General features: G+C 30.3%; 2 non-coding genes across 2 annotated transcripts; one reads left to right on the forward strand and one right to left on the reverse strand.

Annotated features, from left to right (window-relative positions):
• Positions 1-228: 228 nt before the first annotated feature.
• TRNAF-GAA lies at positions 229-301 on the reverse strand. Its single transcript has one exon. It is a non-coding gene; the product is annotated as a tRNA-Phe (tRNA).
• A 1,833-nt stretch (positions 302-2,134) lies between these two features.
• TRNAT-UGU lies at positions 2,135-2,207 on the forward strand. The gene has a single exon. It is a non-coding gene; the product is annotated as a tRNA-Thr (tRNA).
• Positions 2,208-7,389: the final 5,182 nt, after the last annotated feature.

The following is a 7,389-nucleotide window of genomic DNA, read 5'->3' on the forward strand; positions in this document are numbered from 1 at the left end:
ATATCTATATCTATATATATATATAGATACTATAGATAAGCGAATATACCTAAAAAAAAATTGCATCTATTCTTTAATCATCTAGGAAAAGTATATCTACAGATACCTAAATAGATCAAAGAAATGTTATGTATCAGAATCTAGAAGAACACAAATTTGTATGAGTATCTATCCCCCATATTCATTAAAATGAATATGGGGGATAGATACTCATACAAATGAATCTTGTGTCAGGAACCAGATTTGAACTGGTGACACGAGGATTTTCAGTCCTCTGCTCTACCAACTGAGCTATCCCGACCATTCTTGAAGCTTAATACTTTGATTTTAAAAGATTTTTAAAATCTATGTTAATGAATCTATATCAACTAAGTAAAAAAAAAGTTTGTAAGTGAGTTTCGGCAGTAATAATTATTTTTTATTGTTAATCGTTAATTACGCATATGAAAATTCCTTGCTAAAAAATAAGATATTAATTTATACATTTCTGATTAAAAAAAATTCTATGTGTTTCACATATATATTTATATCTATTCCAAAACTCGTCCCTTGTCATTATGATAGATAAGAAAATTATGATAGATAGGAAATTGATGAAAATAAAAATTCCAATTTCGTTGGGAAATAATAAATCAAATAAAACACATAAATAAGGACTTCAAGATAGAGAGGATATAGGAAAAAAAATTAGAAAATGAAAAAGTATTTTTGGGGATAGAGGGACTTGAACCCTCATGATTTCTTAAGTCGACGGATTTTCCTCTTACTTTCAATTTCATTGTTGTCGGTATTGACATGTAGAATAGGACTCTATCTTTATTCTCATTTGATTTATCAGTTCTTCAAGGGTTTTAGCCGATTATGATGAAGTGAATAATTTCATCAATAAATATTCCATCTTTTCTTCAACTTCGAATTGATTTGATTCACATTTTTCATTTGTGAATATTTTTATCACAAATAGATCTTCAATAATAAAATAAAAAGTAACAAATTGAAAGAGTATTTCAGTATATATATATGTTTCTAAATGTTTATCTTTGATCCATTCCTGTAATTTTGGTGAAAGGATTCTTTTACTAATGCAATAAAAAAAGTCGTCAATTTCGTTTGTTAGAACAGCTTCCATAGAGTCTCTGCACCTATCCCTTTTTTATTATCACTTTCTGAATTTTTATTTGTTTTCAGAAAACAGGATTTGGCTCAGGATTGCCCATTGTGAATTCCAGGGTTTCTCTGAATTTGAAAATTATAACTTGGTAAGTTTCCATACCAAAACTCAATCCAATTAAGTCCGTAGCGTCTACCAATTTCGCCATATCCCCATCTTTTTTTTTATTTGAATCTGATTATAATAGAATGCTTTTTTTTCATTTCTATTGTGAGAATTATGCGGGAACTTTTGAATTCATTAAATACATATTATTTTATTAAATATTAAAAACCCCTTTCTCCAATTTTATAGATTTTATTTCATCTATATTGGATACCTTTATTTGTTTGAATCAGAACTAATTCTAATATCTATATATTAACAATTCAATATACACAGATATAGACCACATATCTACTTATCTTCTATGTACCTACTTATCTTCTTTTTTCATACAATTTAGAATACTCGAATGGTTGATTCTTTTTTTTTGTTTTTTGCTTAAAAAACAAAAGAAAATAAACAATCCATTTATTCATATACAATTTATATAACTAAAACGAATCTAATGGCTAAAAAAAACCATTCTTTTAATTGAATATAATATAGAATTAGACATTTACTTAGAAATATGGAATTCCTTAATAAATATTTACTAAAATTTATATTTATTCAAATTTACTTTAAGTACTAATAAATAATCTTTTTGAAAGAAATCAATTTAATAATATATATCTAGAATAGTAGATCGAAATAAATTATATTAAATAAATTATATTAATATAATATTAATTATTATCTTGCACTTTATGTTATCAGATAAAATAAATAATAGAAATAATAAAAATTGGGTTTGATTTTCTATATTTTCTTTCTCTATTTTTGATGTTTGTATTAATTTGAATTTTGTTATAAATAACTAAAAATTGATAACTAAGATCCCATTCAATTCTTCTGCATATGTATATTTCGTTTACATTAGCCGGTTTAGCTCAGAGGTTAGAGCATCGCATTTGTAATGCGATGGTCATCGGTTCGAATCCGATAACCGGCTTTTCTCTATTTGTTTTTTACATAATTGATAATATCTTTTTTAGAAATAAAAAATTGGGAGAGTTCGATCTCTGCGGAAGAAATCAAGAAATTAACCTACTTTTTTGTATTCTTTTATATACAATAAATTCGGATATTGATAAAATTCATCTAATTCTTCTTTGTACTATAAAACTTTAGTAGATTTCGCTTCATTTAGAATTCTATAATATTTTTCATTTCGTTTAGTTTTCATTTCGATTTATAAGATTTTTCATTTTAAAAAAGGAGTTTTTATGTCACGTTACAGAGGACCTCGTTTCAAAAAAATACGTCGTCTAGGATATTTACCAGGACTTACTAGTAAAAGGCCAACAGTCAAAAACGAATTTCGAAATCAATTGCGCTTCAGTAAAAAATCTCAATATCGTATTCGTTTAGAAGAAAAACAAAAATTGCGTTTTCATTATGGTCTTACAGAACGACAATTGCTTAAATACGTTCGTATCTCCGGAAAAGCTAAAGGATCAACTGGTCAGGTTTTATTACAACTACTTGAAATGCGCTTGGATAACATACTTTTTCGATTGGGTATGGCTGCGACTATTCCTCAAGCCCGCCAATTTATAAACCATAGACATGTTTTAGTTAATGGTCGTATAGTGGATATACCAAGTTATCGTTGTAAACCTCAAGATATTATTACAGCAAAGGATGAACAAAAATCTAAAACTCTTATTCAAAATTATTTTGATTTAGCCCCCCATGAGAAATTGCCAAATCATTTGATTGTTCACCCTTTCCAATATAAAGGTTTAATTAATCAAATAATAGATAATAAATGGGTTGGTTTGAAAATAAATGAATTACTGGTTGTAGAATATTATTCTCGTCAAACTTAAACTTAACTAAAATAACAAGAGTTTTTTTTACAAGGATTTTCTGCTATTCATATATCATAGACATGGATATGCGAAAATTTTTATTCCTTGCCCACCCGTTATCCACTATTTTTTGTATTACCGAAAAATGAGGAATATAAAGTTGTCCATATCAACAAACAAATTTGAAATATGAAATAATGGTATGCATTGGGATGAGTAATATTGATGAATTTGGTAAAGATTCGGAAAGAGAGGGATTCGAACCCCCGGTAAACAAAAAGCCTACATAGCAGTTCCAATGCTACGCCTTGAACCACTCGACCATCTCTCCTATATAATGATGCCCAGAAACCGGTTGAATGTTGAATAGTGAATCAATCCTATTTTTCATAAATGCATAAAACCTATTCAAACTATAAAAATACAAAGTAAAATTAAAAAAAAAACCTCCTACAAGGTCTTAGGATAAACAAATTTGATTGATGAGTTCATTTTTACGTTATTTCGCACTGTATTATAATTATACAATTCCTTTATTTGTGGGATTGATTTCTCACACCATGATTAATTAAATTATAGAATGGATTTCTACCTATGCCTAGATCTCGGATAAATGAAAATTTTATTGATAAGACCTTTTCAATTGTAGCCAATATCTTATTACGAATAATTCCGACAACTTCAGGAGAAAAAAGGGCATTCACTTATTACAGAGATGGTGTGATTTGATTCCATTTTTTTTGACCGATTTCGGTCAAAAAAAATGGAATGGAAAAACCCCACGCGTGTTGAAGGTGAAATTTGTAAATAAAAGGATTAATTCCTTCTGTCGTGTATCCTCGATTAATGAAGCCTTATATGCTTGAATTTTAGGTTTCTAGTATTAAGCGAAAGGTTATACCTATACTTATGGGGTTAGGTCAACCCCAAATTACTAGTACTGATAGGCAACATTGGGAAAGAAGCACTACGCTTGGGAATCAAGGACACGAAAACTTTGTATCTATCTATATCCATGGCTTATCGAGATTGGGACTAACAGGAATGGTTGGGACAATAAATATCCATCTCGTTCATATTTTGGATACCCATAGAACCATCGAAGATTATTGAGGTGACTAATTCCAAGAAATTAAGCAGCGTAGAGGACAAAGAAATTGTTGAAGTTCTTATTTTTTTTTATCAAGTACCTACATACTTAATGTTAAGAAATAATTTTTGACAGGAAGGTTGGCTAGAGATTTATTGTAAAAACACTAGCTCTGTTCAGTTGAGAATGAGAATACTGGAATATTTTTTGATTTGATGGATTTTTCTCATTACACACATAAGGGGGGAGCCGTATGAGATGAAAATCTCACGTACAGTTCTGGAGCGGAGATTCTTTGAACCGAATGACGACCGTAACGGATGTCAGCTCAATCTGAAGGAAATTATGCAGAAGCTTTACAGAATTATTATGAGGCTATGCGACTGGAAATTGATCCCTATGATCGAAGTTATATACTTTATAACATAGGCCTTATTCACACAAGTAACGGAGAACATACTAAAGCTTTGGAATATTATTTTCGGGCGCTCGAACGAAACCCATTTTTACCCCAAGCTTTTAATAATATGGCCATGATCTGTCATTACGTGCGACTATCTCCACTATAGAAAGAAAAAAGAAAAGAACAAGCAAATCCACAAATTTTAATATAAGAAATATAGAAATATAAATAATTATAAATAAGAAAGGCTTTCTACATATATATATCGTTCAAAACAACGATTTTTATCAGCTGTAGCAAAGAAACTTCATAGAAGTAAAAATATGAAGAAATCGATATGTCTAGATACCCTCTTTTTCTATGGATAAAAGATCTAATTGATAAAGGAAGCATCGTAAGGATCAATTAACACGGTTTTCAATCGATATAATAAAAACTGCTTCCTTATCTCATGATAAATAAAGAAGTCAGGAATCCACTTATGTAATAAAAAGGATCCCCTGGTATTTTGAGCAGCGGTGTAGTATCAAATCCCAAAGATAGAAAGTATTTTCTCTTTACTTATAAGAACTTATAAGATAAGAAAGAAAAAACTTTTACCAAGATTCTATAGAAATGAATCTATCATATATTTTTGTATATGATATATAAAATCGAGATAGTTACCTTTCAGAAAATTAGAATTAGGGCGTTAATGCCAATGCTTTATTCCCTTTTCTGAAGGTAGGAGAAAAGATAAAACTAAAAAAAAAGATGAAATTCTTTCAAATTCTTTATTTATTAGTAAAAATGAAAGTTTGAAACTCATATTAATAATTTCTTTTTTTCTTTTAGTTAACTTCAAGATAATAGAACAAAAAAAGAATTGACTACTGAGCCGTATGAGTCAGGAAATTCTCAAGTACGGTTCTAAGGAAAGGAATTGACTCACCTATTTCGACCGAGGAGAACAGGCCATTCGGCAGGGAGACTCAGAAGTTGCGGAGTCTTGGTTTAATCAAGCCGTTGAATATTGGAAACAAGCTATAGCTCTCACCCCCGGTAATTATATTGCAGCACAGAATTGGTTGAATATCACAGGGCGTTTTGAATAAGAACACTCTGTTTCTTTTTTTTCTTATATATTTATCTATCTATATCTTTATATAGATAGATAAATATATATTGTTATAAATTCTTGTTTCTTGTCCCTATCAAATTCAAAAATCATTTCTATAGGAACGACCAATCACATAATTTAAATATATCCCTTCTAATTTTGTTCGATTTTGTCTAGTATTTCATAGAAATAAACGAGATGTGGATACAGTAGATAATTTTCTCCTTTTTTCTATTATTTAAACTAATATTCAATCAAATTAAGAAAAGAGACCTTCAAAAAAAGAAATAAAATATAAGTATATTGCCTAATAATGAATGCTAATGCCTGCTCAATTTGAAATAGAGTACATACTTATACTTTATCTAAAAAAAAAATAAAGAAGTTATGCAATTCAAAATGGTTAATTCAAAGAGAATTGTATGGGAAATACTTCAAGAAGTTATGCAGGGACATCCCGTATTGCTAGAGCACCTACTCTTCTACCCTTTACCGGGAGTCGATGACTATTCATAGCTATTACTTTGACATCAAAGAAGAGTTCCCAATGCTTTATTTCTGTCCTAGTTGATCCCGATTCGACATTAAAAGTATATTGATTTTTCCCCAATAACCGAATACTTTTGTTTGTAAATACTGCATATTTTATTCCATTCATAAATCTATTTTCTTCCCTATGAGTTCTAGTCTCAATTAAAATACTAGTTTTTACTGTTCATATGTTATGATTTGAATATACCACATCAATTCGTTATGTATGGATGATGAGATTCCATTGATACAGAGCCACTCGTTCTTTTTTCTCTGACAGATGGTTAGAACTTCATCTGGGTTCGAATCCTACTGATAGGTCTACTAGAGATCAGAAATTGTTGAAAAAAGAACAAAAGAAACATCTTGCTTTTTCTAGGCGATCGGAAAAGAAAGAAATAGTGAATTTATTCAAGATAATTATGTACTTACAAAATACCGTCTCAATTCATCCTATTTCATCCTATCGAGGATGTGATATGGTTCCAAAGGGTGAACTGGACAGTTCCAATAAGATTTCATTCTTGAACAAAAATCCGATAGACTTTTTGGAGGGAGGGTCCCATTGGCGTGCATCCAGTAGGAATTGAACCTACGAATTCGCCAATTATGAGTTGGGCGCTTTAACCATTCAGCCATGGATGCTTAGCGGGAATCCTCGTACATGGTGAATAACCAAATTCCAATTGAAGTGAAATCTTTCGGATAAATCAATGCAATTAGGAGGATTCGATGAAAGGACATCAATTCAAATCCTGGATTTTCGAATTGAGAGAGATATTGAGAGAAATCAAGAATTCTCGCTATTTCTTAGATTCATGGACCCAATTCAATTCAGCGGGATTTTTCATTCATATTTTTTTCCATCAAGAGAGTTTTATAAAACTCTTGGACTCCCGAATTTGGAGTATCCTACTTTCACGCAATTCACAGGGTTCAACAAGCAATCGATATTTCACGATCAAGTATGTAGTACTCTTTGTAGTAGCGGTCCTTATATATCGTATTAACAATCGAAAAATGGTCGAAAGAAAAAATCCCTATTTGACAAGGCTTCTTCCTATACCTATGAATTCCATTGGACCCAAAAATGATACATTGGAAGAATCATCTGAGTCTTCCAATATCAATAGGTTGATTGTTCCGCTCCTGTATCTTCCAAAAGGAAAAAAGATCTCTGAGAGTTCTTTCCTGGAT

The sequence above is a fragment of the Vigna unguiculata genome, unplaced genomic scaffold, assembly GCF_004118075.2.
Source record: "Vigna unguiculata cultivar IT97K-499-35 unplaced genomic scaffold, ASM411807v1 contig_649, whole genome shotgun sequence".
NCBI classification, from domain to species: Eukaryota; Viridiplantae; Streptophyta; class Magnoliopsida; order Fabales; family Fabaceae; genus Vigna; species Vigna unguiculata.